The sequence below is a fragment of the Phasianus colchicus genome, chromosome 4 (assembly GCF_987193195.1).
Source record: "Phasianus colchicus chromosome 4, bPhaCol1.hap1.1, whole genome shotgun sequence".
In the NCBI taxonomy this organism is placed as follows: domain Eukaryota; kingdom Metazoa; phylum Chordata; class Aves; order Galliformes; family Phasianidae; genus Phasianus; species Phasianus colchicus.
In genome coordinates this window covers 6682789-6700705 of record NC_143439.1, presented here as the reverse complement: position 1 = coordinate 6700705, position 17917 = coordinate 6682789, and the positions used below count along the sequence as shown (strand labels likewise).

At 38.7% G+C, this 17917-nt stretch overlaps 1 protein-coding gene across 3 annotated transcripts in view; it reads right to left on the bottom strand.

The window, feature by feature from the left end:
• The window catches only part of LOC116242847 (palladin), a 139931-nt gene that overhangs the window by 45295 nt on the left and 76719 nt on the right, over window positions 1-17917 (bottom strand). The gene's annotated exons all lie outside the window — the stretch shown is intronic.

The following is a 17917-nucleotide window of genomic DNA, read 5'->3' as shown; positions in this document are numbered from 1 at the left end:
AGATGTAAAAGTAGTAACATCTTTCATATTGAAGTCAACACTGCAAATGTAAGCCTCTTCCTCTTTAAACATAACAGCTTGGACCCAGCCTCAAAGGAAGCTGAGACAGAGAAAAATCCTGTATGGCTATGCTTTAATAAACATAAAGCTCCACATCAGAAGTAATTTTGGAATAAGTTACTTCAAATTCTGACAACATCAGCATTGGCAGCATTAGGTTAGCATCAGTAAGGATCATAATGTTCTTCCTGCATCAACTGTGAGATCCCACATGATCCTCTGCTCCTCTCAGCAGTACTTGGATCATGGTATTGTGCTGGATTGTCTTAACTTTTTCCTCCTCGCTTCCTTTTTCTAATTATAACTTTCTCACTCGTCTCCCTGCTTCTTCCCTTGGGCTACCGCCAATTTTCCACCACCCCTCTATGAGCCCCAGAGGCACTACCAAGGTGTAAGTCAGACCTGTGATTTCATGTGGCACCTCACTTCATATGTCATACAATAATTGCTGTAAAACAACGAATGATCAAAAGCCAGAGACACCAGGCAGCATTTTTAATTACTGTACATAGCTTTTGCCACAGAGGACAAAATAAGGACCAAGCCATTTAAGTTCTCTAATGAATTGTGCTGTATATCAGGGAAAGCGAGCACCCAGATCTGCAGAAAGACTGGGTTGCTTAGTATTGTCCAGAGGAAAACAATTTCAGTTCCCCACAGTCATCCCCTTCTGCATGCCAAGACTCTAACAAGCCTCTGCACTTCAGCTTACCACAGTAATTACATTCTCACGCCCTAAAGGCAATATTGTCTGAAGCAGCACATTTTTAGGTCATTTCATAAACCTTCAGAGACTCCAGTTTTCCAAGTGGATTTCAAAACATCAATACTAAAGTTACTTAAATAATAACTAATCCACAAGGCCTCCATTTTAAAAAACGGGGAAATAAACTTTGTCAAGCAAGAATTGATAGTACACAATTCTTGTTGTACACAGTCCAGGCAATACTTCACACATTAGTTATGTCTGATCTTCCACACAAGGGAGAACTTGGGTCCTCAAGAGCCCAATACTAGAAATGACATCTCTTGATCCTAGGCTTTTTGTTTTGTTTAAATTTTTCTTACTGTTTCAAATATCAGATTTTATATAAGTGGAATCTGCAAGGCAAAAGGCCCAGCACAATTAACATATTTCATAATTGCAAGAAACGCTTTTGACCCTTAGTTGGCTCAAAGTTTTATCATGATTATTTAGTAGAATGAGCTACTTCCCTAATGAATCATTCAGAATGAATGAGAGAAGATCTGTGTAATTGGAAATAGCTGCAGAGCCTTGCAATTGTTTTAAAATCTTCCATATATTAAATAGCTTTCTATTTTCAAAAGAAGCTCCAGGTGTGCACAAGAATTACACTCGATTTGTGATAGGCTTAAAGAAAAATCATCTAATTTTTTTCTGGCCTTGCAGCACTTCAGTTTGCTGTAATGCTGCTCTAATTCTTCTAGTTGAAAGAATACACACAGGGGAAGGTTCTGATGTTTGGAATCTCACTTATATGAGTAGTCCAGCCTCTTAGATAGTCAGTGAAGCCTCCAGAGTGCATATCAGTGTGTAAATTAAACGCTAAATATCAGAATGATGAATGCCCTCCTAAAGAAGCATCTTCATAAACTATCCCAATAAAGCACATTTATTTCAAAGTGCTTTGAGATGAAGAAAGGAGAATCTCATCCAGGTAGAAAACACATAAAATATCCAACGCATCCTCACCGATGGAGCTGAAATAACACCACTCAACTTTTTTCTCTTGCTCATGTGTCAACTGCAGATCCCACAATACATCACACTGTTCCACAATCACAAAGTTTAACAATTCATTAACTTAAAAGTACCCTCCAAGTTTTCACATACACTGTCTAGATAATTGATACGACAGCTCTCAGTTATCAGCACCTAATAATTGTTCTCTGCTCCTTTTGATTGGGAATACTCTTTTAGGCAGACCTAATATTAGGAAGGATCTGGAGTTCCAATACCATCACACACAACTAGGAGAAAAATTAATAAAAAGATCAAATTATTCAAAAGCATCATGAAGTAACACTGTTAGAGACAGGAAGAAATTTTGTGATTATTTATCAGCACCATCAGCTGTAGAACAAAAAACTGAATAGAAACCAGGAAAAAATAATAATAATAATAAAAAGGGGCTTCCAGTATTCCTACAGAAAAGTCAGAGAAGGTACACAAGACATTTTGGATTGATTTTAATCATCACTAAAATGGCACCACATTGCACTGTATTCCATATGAATGCAGATATTTCAGAATGAAATGTGTACATCCAGATTGCCGTCAGTCACATGGCTTAAATGTGAGGGTATCTGCACTGCTGAGAATAAAAAGATCAACTTCAATAACTTGGTTGTACTTGGAATTCTTTAAACATTTGGATTGTACTGTGTTGCTGATCGTTAAACAGTGTTTCCCAGCACAGGAACATGTATATTGCAAATATAAATGCTATAGGAAACCTTGGTCTCTCTATGCATCAGGAACAAACTTGGTATTTACTTTTTCAAAGTCCAACCTGTTTTATTTCAGTAAGATGCCCCCAAATCTTTTTATAATTATTTCCATTGCATATAAACATAATATCCTGGTATTAGTAAATTAGCTTGGCTAAATATAGCAGGAGCACTCATGTTTTATGGGGCATTTTCTCTGGTATGTGGCTAATATAAATAAAACGAGTGGAGAGAGGTTGGCTGTGCTCCACAAACATTACATCACTTTTCCTTAATAGGAAACCTCTCTGCAACTTAATGTCTTGCTTTAAACACTTAGAAGTGTCCACAAAGTCTTCAGTGAGGATCATCATATAAGGCCAGTAGTTAGCTGGAAAAGACTAGAACATACAGCTGGAGCTCTCAGCACAACCTTGAAAAGATAACCTCTATTGAAAACCACTCTTCACTTCTTAACCAACTGCAGGACTACAAGAAGATACGTGCAAAATTCCAGTAAAAAGCAAAGGATGAAGTTCTAATTCCTATGACTGTACTTCAGTAAGCTCAGGATTTCCTCTAGTAGCCTTAAGAGAGCTGCAAGTTACCAAAGGCAGACCTAATCCACTGATTAAAAGCAGAAAAAGAAGCAAGAAGCATCTCCTCCATTTTTATTTGCTGCTTACTCTTTGTGATCCTGAAAAAGAGTAACCATCTATTTCATCTCTAGTATGGCATTATTTTGAAGAAATCAGTGAATTATTGTAAAATATCATTTGCCAACAGCATGATTTTGCCTCCTGTGTACGCTGAGTTTTTCAGCATAAATAACAAACAGCCCACAATAAAAGACTGTACACAATAAAAACAATAAATTAAATGCAGAATAAAACCTACTTTTTTTTTTTTTTCCTGAGAAAATGATGGTCCTTTTACTCAAATCTTTGCAGTCATTACCGTGATTGATTTTCATCTCTCAACACACAACACAGACAAAGTCTAGCAGACAACATAGTACATGAAGAATAAAAGTGCCCAGAGGAATTTATGCTCGTGCCATAATTAATGTAAACGTAAGTTCAAACTATTGTATTTCAAATGTGCATTTGCTGAGCAATAACCCAAATCCTGCTTCAAGTCTGCATGGATATTTGCTGGCATGCAATTTTATTGAGAGCATAATCTATTTAGGCACTGTCACACAAATAAAAATCTATTTACCACAGTACAAAAAGTCAGAGTAGGTCATTTTGTTCTCTGTTTTTCCAGAAACCTCGAGAGGAGTTCACTGAGTGTCTCCTACAGATTTTAGTGGCAGCTGGGCTGCAAGTAATCTTTGAAAATTTACACTAAACGTTGCCATGTTTACGTCAGTGGCACTCAGGAAAGAAAACGTCCATCAAGCAAAGGTACGCAGCAAATAAATGTAAGATAGAGAACGTTTCACACCACTGTGAGTGCTCTCACTCAGAAAACACGTGGCCTTAAAATACTGCAAGACATCCCCAAATAGTTCTGTGCATTCTTTCACAACCATTAGTGATTCTTATACCAAAAGAGGCAAGTGAAGTAGAAGTTGAAAGTAACTCTAGAATTGAGTAGGCTGTTTTTTTCCAGGTTGGTTGGTTGTTTTGTTTGCTTGGTTTCGGTTTACTGTTTTAAACTTGGATCTGTAGGACAAGGGGAAAGGGTTTGAAGTTGAGGGAGGGAAGATTTAGGTTGGATGTCAGGGGAAGTTCTTTACAAAGAGAGTGGTGAGGTGCTGGAACAGCTGCCCAGAGAGGTTGTAGATGCCCCGTCCATCCCTGGAGGTGTTCAAGGCCAGGTTGGATGGGGCCCCGGGCAGCCTGGGCTGCTATGAAATGCGGAGGTTGGTGGCCCTGCATGTGGCAGGGGGTTGGAGATTCATGATCCTTGATGGTCCCTGGCCATTCTGTAATTCTGTGAATTCTGCTTCAGATTAAAGAGTAGCCACACGTAGAACAAGCACCTGACAGCCAGGCTTTCCATGGGTCACACTGCTCATGAGAAATCACCTCCCCAGCTTGGGTTTGTGAAACCATTCCTTTAGATTGTAATCATGAAGGACAAGAAAGAACATCTGTGTCCATTTCACCTCTGAATGGCATCTAAACAAGATCTTCAATTCACACACATATTTACAGTGCAACTGCCTTAAAATTAATGAAGTCTTTAAGTACATTAAAGTCAAAGCTCAACTTATAACCAAGAGTAAATTTCAGCTCCATTACTGGAACAATTTATAGATTCCAAATGGAAAGTACTTGTGCAGCATTAGCACACTCTCTCCCAACACACAGTACAGGCCTACATGTCACTAAACATGAAGACAGGTAATGACAAGACTTCACTAAGACCTACAAATTAGTTACTGCAGCTCTTGCTAGATAAAACCCTATAATTCTCATTTAACTGCTGTATTGTGTTGCACTGTCATCCTTCAAACAGAGAAAATATCTGCTAAAATCAGCTGCAACAGAAAAGAATTTGTCTGTCCCTCTTGCTTATCTACTCAACATTATTATTATGCAAGTTTGCCTACTGTACATAGCAGCCACAATAGGTTCTGATATGTTAGATGGACACATACACATCATACTCTCTACATTCAAGTTTATCATAGGAAAAAAGAGCTGTAATAGGTTTCCAAACATATGTAAATGAATTCAGGAATTCAGACCGGTAGCTCATTCATTCAGGACACAGGCATTCTGTTGAAATTCTAATGGTAGAAATTGTAATTATTATCTCTGAAAATCAGGCAACTTTAGAGTAAATTTAACTTCATTTCAACAAATCTGAAACTTCACATTTCGAAGTTTATTCATGTATTATAATAATTTGTGTCATGTCTTGGTTTATGATTTAGGAATAATTTTTAGGGTGCATTAAGCATCTCACCAATCTGCATGGCACAGAAATACCTGGAGATGCAAAGGTTTACATATCCATGTCCTTAGTTCAGTCCAATCTGTAGTGAAATTCATCTCATCAGAATTTGATGGTATGGTTTAAGAGAGTCGGTCTCTGTTCTGTTCCCAGAAAAGTTGTCACACAATCTGAATATGCTACCTTTCACCTCAATGTAGCAAATGTAAGCACTAGAAACACACAAACCTTCACATCTGAAAGATGTCCCTATGTGCAAGGGAGTGTGCAGGTGTTAACTGCATGTCCTCGGTGTCAGACTGGAAATTTCAATTACACAAACACTGCCTGTGATTCTGAATGTGATAAATCCAGGTCATTCATCACTGTTATTTAAATTACATGATCTACTTCAAGAACAGAGAAGTATCGTGGAACTCACGCTGTCTTTAACTGAACTTTTAAGCTACAAACAAAATAGAGAATTCTCTTTATTCTTGACAAAGCATCTTTGCAATGAAACACACACAATCCTACCAACACTGTGGAAGATACCTATGCAGTATTTCCTTACACTGTTCTATACGAAGGAGAGGAAAGAAGAAAAAATGCCAACAGCAAAACAGCTAGAGAAAGCACTTCGTCTGTTAAAGATACAGCTTTGTTATCTGCATGACAAAGTGTTGTAACATTGCTACCACATTCGATTTTCCTAAACAGCAGATAGACCATAAGGCTGGTGTACTTGACTGCATGCTTTATAGCCTGGTCCCCTGATCACCTAGCCTGAGAAATCACAGAATCATAGAATCATAGAATTACAGAATGGCCAGGGTTGGAAGGGACCTCAGGGATGATGAATCTCCAACCCCCTGCCACATGCAGGGCCACCAACCTCCACATTTCACACCAGACCAGGCTGGCCCCATCCAATCTGGCCTTGAACACCTCCAAGGACGGGGCATCCATCAGACCATGTCACTGCTCCTTCAACTCATGTATTTGGGTCTTCTCTCACATGAAACCTGGGCAAATGAGGATTTCCAGTCTAGTTTCAACCACCATCAGCTCTTGAGAATCAGCACTATGGGTTACACTCTGCAGTGCATTTCTGCTAACAATGACATCAAATATTAGTATTATCACTGGATTTCTTATCATCAGTAGAACTTGTTCATAGCCCTGCTGTTCAATGGAAAATGTTGGAATACAGACAAGTTTTCTCCTAAAACCTTCAGAATTCCATACTATTAGGTAATTCTCATTAAGGAAAATTAAAAAAAGAAAAAAGAAAAAAAGAGACAATTCTCCTAGTTAAAACTTTAGCTAGGTGACTACTATGGACAAGACAAAAGTACACAACCCACAAAGAATCATGCATATTTAAAATACTCACAGTTTCAGGTATTGTCAACAAACATTTTTTATTGTTCATACTATCTGAAATTCTTGCTTTATTACTGCTATCTAATTATTTGCCTGCCTGAGCTATAAAAAAAAACAAAAACTAGTAGTGAATTCTTCCCAGTATGCAGAACTCTATAAAAAATGAGTAATTTTACATTAAAAAATGACTTCTACATTGAAAAAAAAACTATCAGAAGAAGACTGGGAGCCAAAATAAATTAAATCCTGAGTAACTTTATGCAATGAAGCCTCAGGGAAAATGTACCACTACCAGGTAAGCAACAGTTTAAAATGTCAAGAAATATTCTACAAACAGCAGGTATCTCCACCAGTACCAACAAAGTATCATTCAATTAGCTGTGGCTTAGCTAATTAACTTGCATTAATTTTCTGCAGGAGTTTTATCTTCTAGCACTGCAACCTAAAAATATCTGTTGTTTTTTCCTTTGATTTGGAGTAGGAAACTAGCAGCAAAGGGATCAGTGTGCTTGTCTATGGATACATTATGCCAGAATAGATAATCCTAGCTACAGATGAGCATGAACCTAATCTGGACTAGAAACATCCACATTTAGAGCTAATGAGATATAACTAATGAAAGTTAATACTTGCTAGAGACGATGTTGATAGCTTCCTATCATTCCCAGCCACAGCCTGACTTGACACATGTGTATGTGAATATAATCTACCACAGTATATCATTACTGACTGGTCACATTCCCAATTTTTTAGGCCAGTGTGAAAATTCAGTTGCAAGAATACATACAATCCTAATTTTTTAGGCATTCACTCAGGCCATAGAAAAATCCTACTGTTTTGAAATTATTAGTTGATAAAGAAGGCAATTATTCAAGAATACTGAACAATACATGCTACTGTCACAGCAAAATTACTCATCTTAAAAAGGAACTGAAATGATTTCTTACAACCAGAAGTATGATACTTTATTTCAAACACATACTCTTGTCTGCACAGCGTGCTGACCTGCACCTTAATGTGAAATATTCATGACAGGCACTTGCACAACACAAGACCCAATAACAGGTAAGTAACAAGAATATTATGCAGACAGCAATTTCCAGGACAACCAACTTAAACCTGAATGTAAAGATTCAAGAGTGCCCAAGGAAAAATCTGAAATGTTGAACAACCTTTCAGACCGATTAGGGGAGTATGTTCTTCGCATATTTCACTTGATATGTCCCACATCTTGCAAAAATCCCTTAATCTAAAGCTGCTTTCCATCACCTCTTACCTGTCCTTTAAGCAGCATGCTGCATCTACCTCCACCAACCATGAAACGTTCATAAAAGCTTAAACTATTACACAAACTTTGCCAATGTCAGGGGTTTTAGCAAAAACTGATTTTTCCCAACACTAAGAGCAAGTAATTGAGAAATCAGTCATCCTTTTTAAGCAACTCCTGTCAAAGACACTTTCAATTTCAATCTGTAACAAAAATTGTGATGAATTTGAAATCATTAAATAGAAGAAGTATTTGAAAATAATCTCCACGATGAACCACAGAGATTAACATCAAGAATTCAGGAAGCTTGTCAGCAGATTTCTCAGTCTTCCTCTATCACTAAGACCATCAGAGATGACATACAGATAGTTTCCCAAATTTATAAGCACATTAGGTATTATTCACTTATGGTTTCAAGAATTTAATCTCTAACACAATCCACTTCTGCCTTATATTACTCTCTATGTAAGGCCCTTGCTTTTTAAAACAATTCCATTAACAATAAAAGGTACAACTCAAAACCTTTACAAACGTCTCCCAAACATCATAGCTTTGCTTATTTTGACAGTGCTGCTACTCTATATAATCAACTCCGCTGTGCCATTACTGGAAACTTTACAGACATATCAAACCTTATAGGAAAAGGATTAGATATTTCACAAAACATTTTATATTCACACAAATTCACTCAACTTCTCCCTTGAAACTTTCATCTACTACTGATCAGTTTCCTGCTTAAATGCATTCCAATTCCATTCTGCTCTGCTCTTTATCAATGAGCTCGTTACTGTAAATATTAGCATTGCAAACAGTTTCTCTAGTTCACACTCACACAAGAATTCACTCAGCAAATGGCCTGTCTTTTGCAGCGGTAGCCATTAATGCTTAAAGTGCAAACATCTATCTTCTCAAGCCAAAAAAGGACATAATGTGAGTGCAGTGTCTCAGTTGCAAGCTGATAATTAGCCTTACTGGCAGATGGAGTTCTTTTGTAGATCACTCTAACTAACTGCCCCTAGGTCACTCCTCTTTTCTAGTTACAATCTACCACCACCAAAGTCCAAAGCTTGTACCCACCAGGAATGCTAACTTTACAAAGCTACAGAAGTACTATAAAATAATCTTCAAGAACATTCAAAGTGGAACATGAAGATACATGAGAGAAAGCATAGAAAAAATATAAACCAAAGGAAGATTTTTAGGGAGCCATAGAGGCTAAAGGAGACAAACATCTGCTTTTCCACCAGATTTTGAAGGAGGACAAAGGTGAGGAATGAAAAAATATATATATGAAAGGCTTCATGTGTATGTAGTTAAACATACATACTTTTTTAATATGGGCATCATGGTAATATGTTTGGTTGGACTTGGTCTTAGGGGTTCTTTTCCAACCTCAATGATTCTGAAACAATCTTATCTGACAGTTTGTAGGAGGAACGTTCTATAGTTAGAAAAGGAAGTAAACAAAAGCACTTTATTCCTACTAGTAAAATAGTGCATTAAATCTAGCACTAAAAATATTCATTTCCAAGTCAAAAGTTTGACCACACAAAGAATCAAGCCTACAGATAATATCAAATCCTTGTGAGAAGTGTAGCATGGCTTGCTTCCTCTGAAGACTTGCATGGCAAAATAATCTGAAACTAATGTGCAACGGGTTGATAAATGCTCTATTACAATGGTTTGTAACAAACATACTATCTGCCACTGCATGCATTTCTGCAGTCTAAATGTCTTCATATTTCTGCAATCCCTGATATTGTTTGTCAGAAAAACTCCAGCAAGGTCTCACAGAGCAGCTGGATAGCAATTGTGGAACCCCTCTAAAATGACAGCCTGTGATTCAGAAAGCTTTGCTTCTCTCCTTGAAAAATTGCTCAGCGTTGAAAGAAGTTGAAGAGTCCTTGATACTGCTCTAGCTGCAATGCACGTGGTCGGGGCTGAACTTCACCACCCTGGGAACGGTTCCATCATACACCACAAGACATGCCTTCGACATCAAGAACAGATTCCTGCGACATGCTCCAGTGAAGGCTGCAAGAAGGCTCATTTCTTGCTTGCAGCTGGTTGCTGAGGGCAGTCTTACTACGTGGGGGAGAGCAAGGACAATATGACAAAGAGATTCTGATTTCTGAGACTTCTGCTCATTTTTTCAGGGTTTTCCCATATGATTCAGATCAACGTCGTTATTTACATTCCAAGACAGTATTTGGTTTACACTCTTGCATTCTTTACCTGTTATTACGACTGCCAAATTTTGAAGGGTTAGAAACAAAAGAACTCAGAAGAGTTTCAGAAGCAGTAGTTTCCAAAGATCTCAGAAACGTGTCAAGGTGCTGCTTTATAGGCCAGAGAGAACCACAGGACTAACCTCAGAGTCAGCAGCTGAATTCATTTTTTGCTTGAGAAAATGCTGACATAATATTATGGTTTTACATTTATATGCACGCTTTGTCTCTCCATCCATATGGGCAAGTACACATGCAATGCTTTTTTTCCTGAAAACTCTGCTCAATGAGCACAAAAGATTCCTGAAATACAACTTACATGAAGAAATCATTTTTCTTTCTTTCTTTACAGAGTGTTTTAACATAAAGCAGAGAATGGAAGCGATCATTTTCCAGAAAGTCCTGATGAACAACTCAAGAAAATGTTACATAGTAAGTAACCTTGAAATCTCTAGCAGAAGTTCCAAAAACCATGGAAGATAAAAGAATGGAAACCACATGTAACATCCTAGAGACTCGTAAGACAACATAATGTACTTTCAATACAGTCTGAACTTCCATCGTCTCACATTATAAATTGTATTTCACGTCTGTAGAAACTGATAGAAGATGTGTCACTCTTTTTCCACATTACATACAGATCTCCAGATTTATATAATGATTGAAAGATTCTCAACGTTTATAGGAAATAAAGACTTCCTCCCCAAAACACAGCCAAACAGTATGGCAAACTACTTAGTACCTGCAAAAATAGGCTACAGGATTTGTATGTGAAAGAGTAAATGCGATTTGGCAAAGATGCTGAACCTAAGCATATGAGAATTATGGTGGATACATATAAATTAGAAGGTAGCTTTAGAAAGTGAGAAGCCATAAAATTCATCCATTTCCTGATTTCAAACAAGGAAACATCTTTTGCAAAGAATAAAACACAATTCTCTCTGGCTCATCACTCAAAATTATCAACAGCTTAGAGAGTAAAAAGTTAGCCCATTCACTGAGTGATTTCTGATGAACACTTCTGAAGTCCAGGCACTTTTCCTGAGAATGTCCAAAAGGCACCTGCATCAGAACCTCTGGAGAGTGCAGATACCAATACATCCTGTAATGTTTCTTTATATATTTGTGGCTTTAGGCACCTCAGATTTGCAAACAGCATCACCTTGCAACAGACTCATCAGTAAAACAATATCAAGTAACTTATGCTTTCATCGTGATCTGTGAAAATTCTGACAGGAAACATGGATTACACACAAACAGATAGCATCTGCAAATGCCTAATCCATAAAATGTTATGACTACCTCCGGGGTTTTCAAAACTTTACTTACACTAAAAAAAAAAAAAAAAAATCACTAGATATTTGGTCACAACATAATAAAGCCATAAGGCAGGGTGTCCTCCAGAAACCTTCAAACTCCAAAAAGAAAGGCTTTATTTTTCATAGCCAAAATAAGTACAGTGATGTAGGCTGGAAGAAATACAACACCACTAGGTTTCTATTCAAGGAAACTCTCCATCAATTTGAGCAAAAGTTTTTTACGTTGCCTTGGTGAAACTGCTCTGCTAGCCAAAGTTGGACTTATTAAAATTGTTTTGCACTTTAATAGCTGCTTTAAACAGATCATCCCCATGAGTCAGATACAGATTTTTACTCATGCTCTGTATGTGGACACACACATGCATATATATTCATGCACCATATACATATGCACACAGAAACACACTTGCACCATCTCCTCTCATAAAAAAGTTCTGTATTGATTGCTCTTTGAAGCCAGAAACATGCATTTTGCATACATCTAGATGTACGCATGCACACAGTCCTTGAAATGGAACTGAAAGAAACAATTATTTTTCTAGTGACTACTTCTGCACTGTGATTCAGCCTGCACAGAATAATTCATCAGTGGAGCATATGTTTACAAGTACAACAAAATCCAATTACTAAAAGAACATGATTATTTTTAAAAATAAGTCTTCCAAGATGTGTGTAGGGTGCAAAGATGGGTAGAAAGAAGCCCAATTTAAAGCTTGGCCTAAAAAGCACAGATTGGCTCTCCTGAGAAAAGTTGCTGTAACACATGCAGGTCTTGATTTAAACCAGATTCCTGCTTTCAGTTTGGCTGCAGAACAGGGGTCAGGCTTCTTAAATGATTCTGTCGCAGAAGAATCGCAATTGGACTAGACAATTTCTGAAGGCCCCTTCCAACTGAACTACTCTACGCTATGAATCACAGAATGGTTTGAGCTAGAAGGGACCTTAACTACCATATGGTTCCAACCACCTTGCCATCGGGCAAAGACACCTCTCACTAGATCCCATCCAACCTGGCCTCGAATACCTCCAGGGATGGGGAACCCACAACTTCTCTGGGCAACCCATTCCAGTGACCCACCACCCTCTGAGTGAAAAACTTCATCCTAATGGCTAATTGAAACCTATCCTCTCCATTTAAAGTTGTCTGCCCTTGTCCTATTACTATAACCCCTAATTAAGAGTTCCTCTCCAACTTTCCTGTAGGCTCCCTTTTAGGTACTGGAAGTCCACAATAAAGTCTCCCCAGAACCTTCTCCAGGCTGAACAACCCTAAATGTCTCATCCTCACTTCATAGGAGAGGTGCTCCAGAGTAAAGAGGAAGAATCTCCTTCCTTTCTCTGCTGGTCAAATTGCTTTTGATGCAGCCAAGGATGCAGTTTACTTTCTGGGCTGCAGGTGCAAACTGCCAGCTAAAGTTGAGCTTTCATCAACCAACACTCCCAAATTCTTCTTCCCTGAGGGCTGCTCTCAATCCATTCACTGCCTGTACTCATGTTCACAATTATCCCGACCCAGGTGCAGGACCTCACAATTGGCCTTTGTGAGGTTCACACAGACCTACTTCTCTGGCCTGCCAAGGTCCCCCTGGATGGCAGTCCTTCCCCAAAGCATGTCAACTGCACCACTCAGCTTGGTGCCATCAGCAGATTTGCTGAGGGTGTATTCAGTCCCACTTGCATTCAGTCCCACTTTCCTTGTCACCAAAGATGCTGAACTCCTCCAGTGTTAAATAGTTGGCTAAAGAATCACACACACACACACACAGGCAAAATATCCCATAATCTTTTTATTTCACTAGAGCCTAAGGCAGGAGCTCATAATGGAGCTTCTCCAGACCACCAGATATTGCTTGCATGCATTTCCTGCTCTCCAAAGTAGATTATTCCTCATCACAGCAGAGGAATGCTTTTTCAATTTAAATTTAAAAATTAAATCCAGCTAACAGAACCTTCATCAAATTCATTGCTTTTAAGGCAAAGTTCAGTTACTTTCTTGTAAATGCGAAGATTAAAACAATTATGCCTGAGACCATAAAAACCATAAGTCCAACAATGATGATGTAAACTTAATTCTTTGTGTTGTCCAATTATTTACATGCATGCATCAGGTACTGTTCTGTCAATGCATACTTGCATACAAGGCAACACTGCCCTTCACTTTGAATTTGATGGAGTTTGTTGGTTGGTAAAAACACTGACATCACTAAAAATGCACTGGGAAGGAATGGAACAAGTCTGAATAAATAGGTTCCAAAGGACGGCTTTAGGACAATGCCCTTTTCTAAAAGTTGATCCAAGTTAGTCAAAGGTTTCTTACTCAAACCATCCCTGGAAAAACAAGCACAATACCTAGATTCATTTGCTTTTTGGCTCACCTCATGTACCACACAGAAAAAGGTCTAGCAGTAAATTGAGCCCACTGCATTTTTTTTTCCTTTTAATTTTTTAACCAAACACTATTTATCTTGAACTCCTTTCCTCTGTGGAAAGGGAAAGTGCTGGGGAGTGTCATATACAATACATCAATTACAATCACTTTCTGCTTCAATAAAGGAAATACAAACTTCCCGTCTTGGCACATGTTCGAATGTCTTGAGCATGTAAGAGAATGACCATGTTAAGTGTCTAGACTGCAATATATAAGAAAAATATTTCCTAAGTTTCCTATTCATGTGCTTCTCCAGAAAGTATACTTCAGATGCCTTAATTATTGGTTAACCTTCTAAGATAGTTGTGGTAGCATAATTTTTGTTTGTTTGTTTGCGTTTAATTATTCGTAAAGCTCTAGGATGTTCTAACAGTTGTGGTCACAGAAGACCCACTTCTGCACTTTCTACCGAGTAAGAAGATAAAATGAGTCTTCCAGGCATTCTGTGACTTGGTTAGTAACTACTCTGTATATATTCTTACACTCCGTAATGCCACTGTTATCTCCTTGTTTGGTATTGCTGGTGCAGAGTGGGACCTTCACTCCAAAAAGTGATGATTAGTACTGAATCTAGCACTGAAATGTTATCTGTTAAGAATACGGGAGTATTTCCAAGATGGAAGATGACTGATGTATACAAAATTCCATCGGCATATTTTTATTCAAGACTAATCCCAAAATGAAAGATTTCCACCCAAAGATTATGTTACTGAGAATACATGGGACTATCACTTAATATATTAGATCTTACCCTGAAATCTTTATTGGGAAAATAAACATCTTAGGGTCACCAACTCTCCTCACGTCAGTAAAGGTCTAGTAGACCCCTAAATACTGAAGTACTTCTTTCATGGAGAGTAAACAGCAAACAGAAATACATACGACAATAACATAAAACATTGTGGATGAAAACTATGTAGCTAGGAGTACATAAGCTTCTCTTCACCTTTCAAATAGTTTCTCACTGCACCCTATCTATGCAAACTCATCTTCAAAACTCAGCTTTGTAGAATACAGGATTTTATCTTCTTTCTTTTGTGTTTAGTGACCACCACTATTGCTAATGTACAAGAAATGGTACTATACACACAGGAAATCTACATAGAGGACATCACACCACCAGATGCTCTACTGTGCATTAATGTTGGCAAAAATAAAATCACAAAGCAGCTACTTAGGCCACAGTTGGCAGAGGAATTAATTTGTTATTTGAAGTGTACAATAGTGATTTTTTAATATTTATTTTATTTTCTTCTTTACAAACCACACCAGCTTACTAAGAATCAGATAAGGCAATTCTGACTGTTCTGAAGCAAAAAGAAAACAAGGCATTATCCATTGAAGTGGGCTGACCAGCATCCTGTCCCACAGGTCTGTTCCAGTTATGCTGCTCCCTCTCCCTTACAATGCCCAAAGGCTGACAGCTGAACATTACTCATCAAATTTACCACTGTGTCCTTACAGAAACAGAGGCATGCTGTACTAACATAGCTAACATAGTTCTCAGAAATGGCTGCTGCAGCCATACAGATCACAGAGCTGCAACCTTGCTCCTATTCGTGGAGAGGTTGCCTTTTCCTGCCCTATACAACCATCAGAGATGCTAGAATCATTCTTTAGTGCAGAGCAGAAAATACTGAATTTTTTCTTCTGCCTGGAATGGCAGATCCATCCTACACTGTCTAAACTAAACAATAATTGCTCTAGAATAACATTTTGTAAATATTTCTATGTGACAGCCATCACAATCTCTGCAAAGAGAAAGCAGTAGTCTTGTGCTTGTCAAAATTAATAGGACTACAGGTATCCAGCAAGATGAGCTTGACCTGAACACACATAACTGCCTGACTCTCATAAAGAAAGAGAAATTAAAAGTAACTTTAAGATAATAGAGAATTTCCCAGGGCTTCATTAAGTACAAGAATACAAAAACATACATTTACAGCAGTACTTTTTAATGGTATCCTGATAACCCAGCTGCTTATTGTTACTTAAAATACACTTCAACTTGCAAAACTTTTGTTTTTTTACGAGCCCCTTCCCCCCTCCCCAAAAAAACCCAACACGTTGCTTGGCCCTCATAAAGCTGCATGAAAAGCTACACATTCTGTCAACTGTTAAGAAACCATTACCGTGCATGCACCATCCTGATTTTAGAAAACCTGTTTCAGATTCCAATGCATAGAAATTCTTGGCAAATTCTGACTTCGAGATAGTAGAAACCATATATCACAAAGATGAGGGAAACATTTTTTATCCCAGTGAAATGCTTCTAACACCAAAAAAATCCTACTTGAGTATTTCTAAGAGTTTCAAAAATTCTAAGAACATCCATATACATCCTGCCCAATCTTCCTGCTTTCTTTTACTTAAAATCATTTCCAAGTGCTCCCTCAGCAAGTTTGCAGATGACACCACTGCAAAAGCAGCGTAGTCGATATATTGGGGGGAAGGGAAGCCATCCAGAGAGACTTGGACAGGCCGGAGAAGTGGGCCCATGTGAACCTAATGAAGTTCAACAAGGCCATGTGCAAGGTGTTGCATGTGGTCTGAAGCAATCCCAAGTACTTATACAGACTGGGCAAAGAACACCTTGAGAGCAGCCCTGTGGAGAAGGACTTGGGGGTTCTGGTGGACGAGAAGCTGGACATGAGCCAGCAGTGTGCGCTTGCAGCCTGGAAGGCAACTGTGTGCTGGGCTGCATTAAAAAGGGGTGGCCAGCAGGGAGAGGGAGGTGATTGTCCCCCTCTACTCGGCGCTTGTGAGCCCCATCTGCAGTACTGCGTCCAGCCTGGGGATCCCAGCACAAGAAAGACAAGGAGCTCTTAGAGTGGGTCCAGAGGAGGGCACTAAGATGGTCAGAGGGCTGGAGCACCTCTCCTATGGGGAAAGGTTGAGGGAACTGGGTTTGTTTAGCTTGGAGAAGAGAAGGCTCTGGGGAGACCTCATTGTGGCCTTCCAGTACCTGAAGGGAGTGTATAAACAGGAGAGTGGATAGTGATAGGACAAGGGGGAATGGTTTTAAACTGAGGCAGGAGAGATTTAGGTTAGATATTAGGAGGAAGTTTTTCACTCAGAAGGTGGCAATGCATTGGAACAGGTTTCCCAGAGAGACTGTGGATGCCCATCTGGGCAGCCTGGTCTGCTGATGACCCTGCACATAGCAGGGGGGTTGAAACTAGATGAGCATTGTGGTCCTTTTCAACCCAGGCCATCCTAGATTCTATATTCTTCCAGAGGGTTTCTCCTTCTAGCCCGGAAAAAAAGAGTACCAGAATATTATATCACAGACAGTTCTTCCAGCCTTTGTTCACTATCCAAAAGCAGGATGCAACAGAATCTCTCTTCAAATTCTGTTCTTAAAAGTAATTGTCCCCCTTTTATCATACTTGAAGTCAGTGAACAGGGCTTGAGAGCCATTTAATTTATACGTTTTTTCCATCCTCCCATTATCAGTTATATATCTTAATCCTTCAGTGTCTGGTATGCACTGTGAATCATAGGATGGCTGGAAACTAGGGCTGCCTTACAAACGCCATTGCTGGTTTTCTCACCTTAGAACTCAACCAGATTTTGGTGCAAACAGACCTGCCAGTGGACAAATTCTTCCATATACAATCACATGGAGTTAACTTCACAAACATAAAGTTTGGTCCCAGGAATCACAGTCTCAGTTCAATACCACCATAGAATACTGTGGAAAAACGGCTTCTTGACCTCAAAGCCCAGTGAAACACAGAGTGCGTCCACTCCTATTTTTAGACGTATGCTCTGCAGTACCATATTCCTTAATATAAGGCTGATCCAAATGTTCCAACAGCAGACGTTGGTTTCTCTTTGATAGCCAACGCATATCTCTGCCTTCCAAGTTTCAGTAAACACATCATTA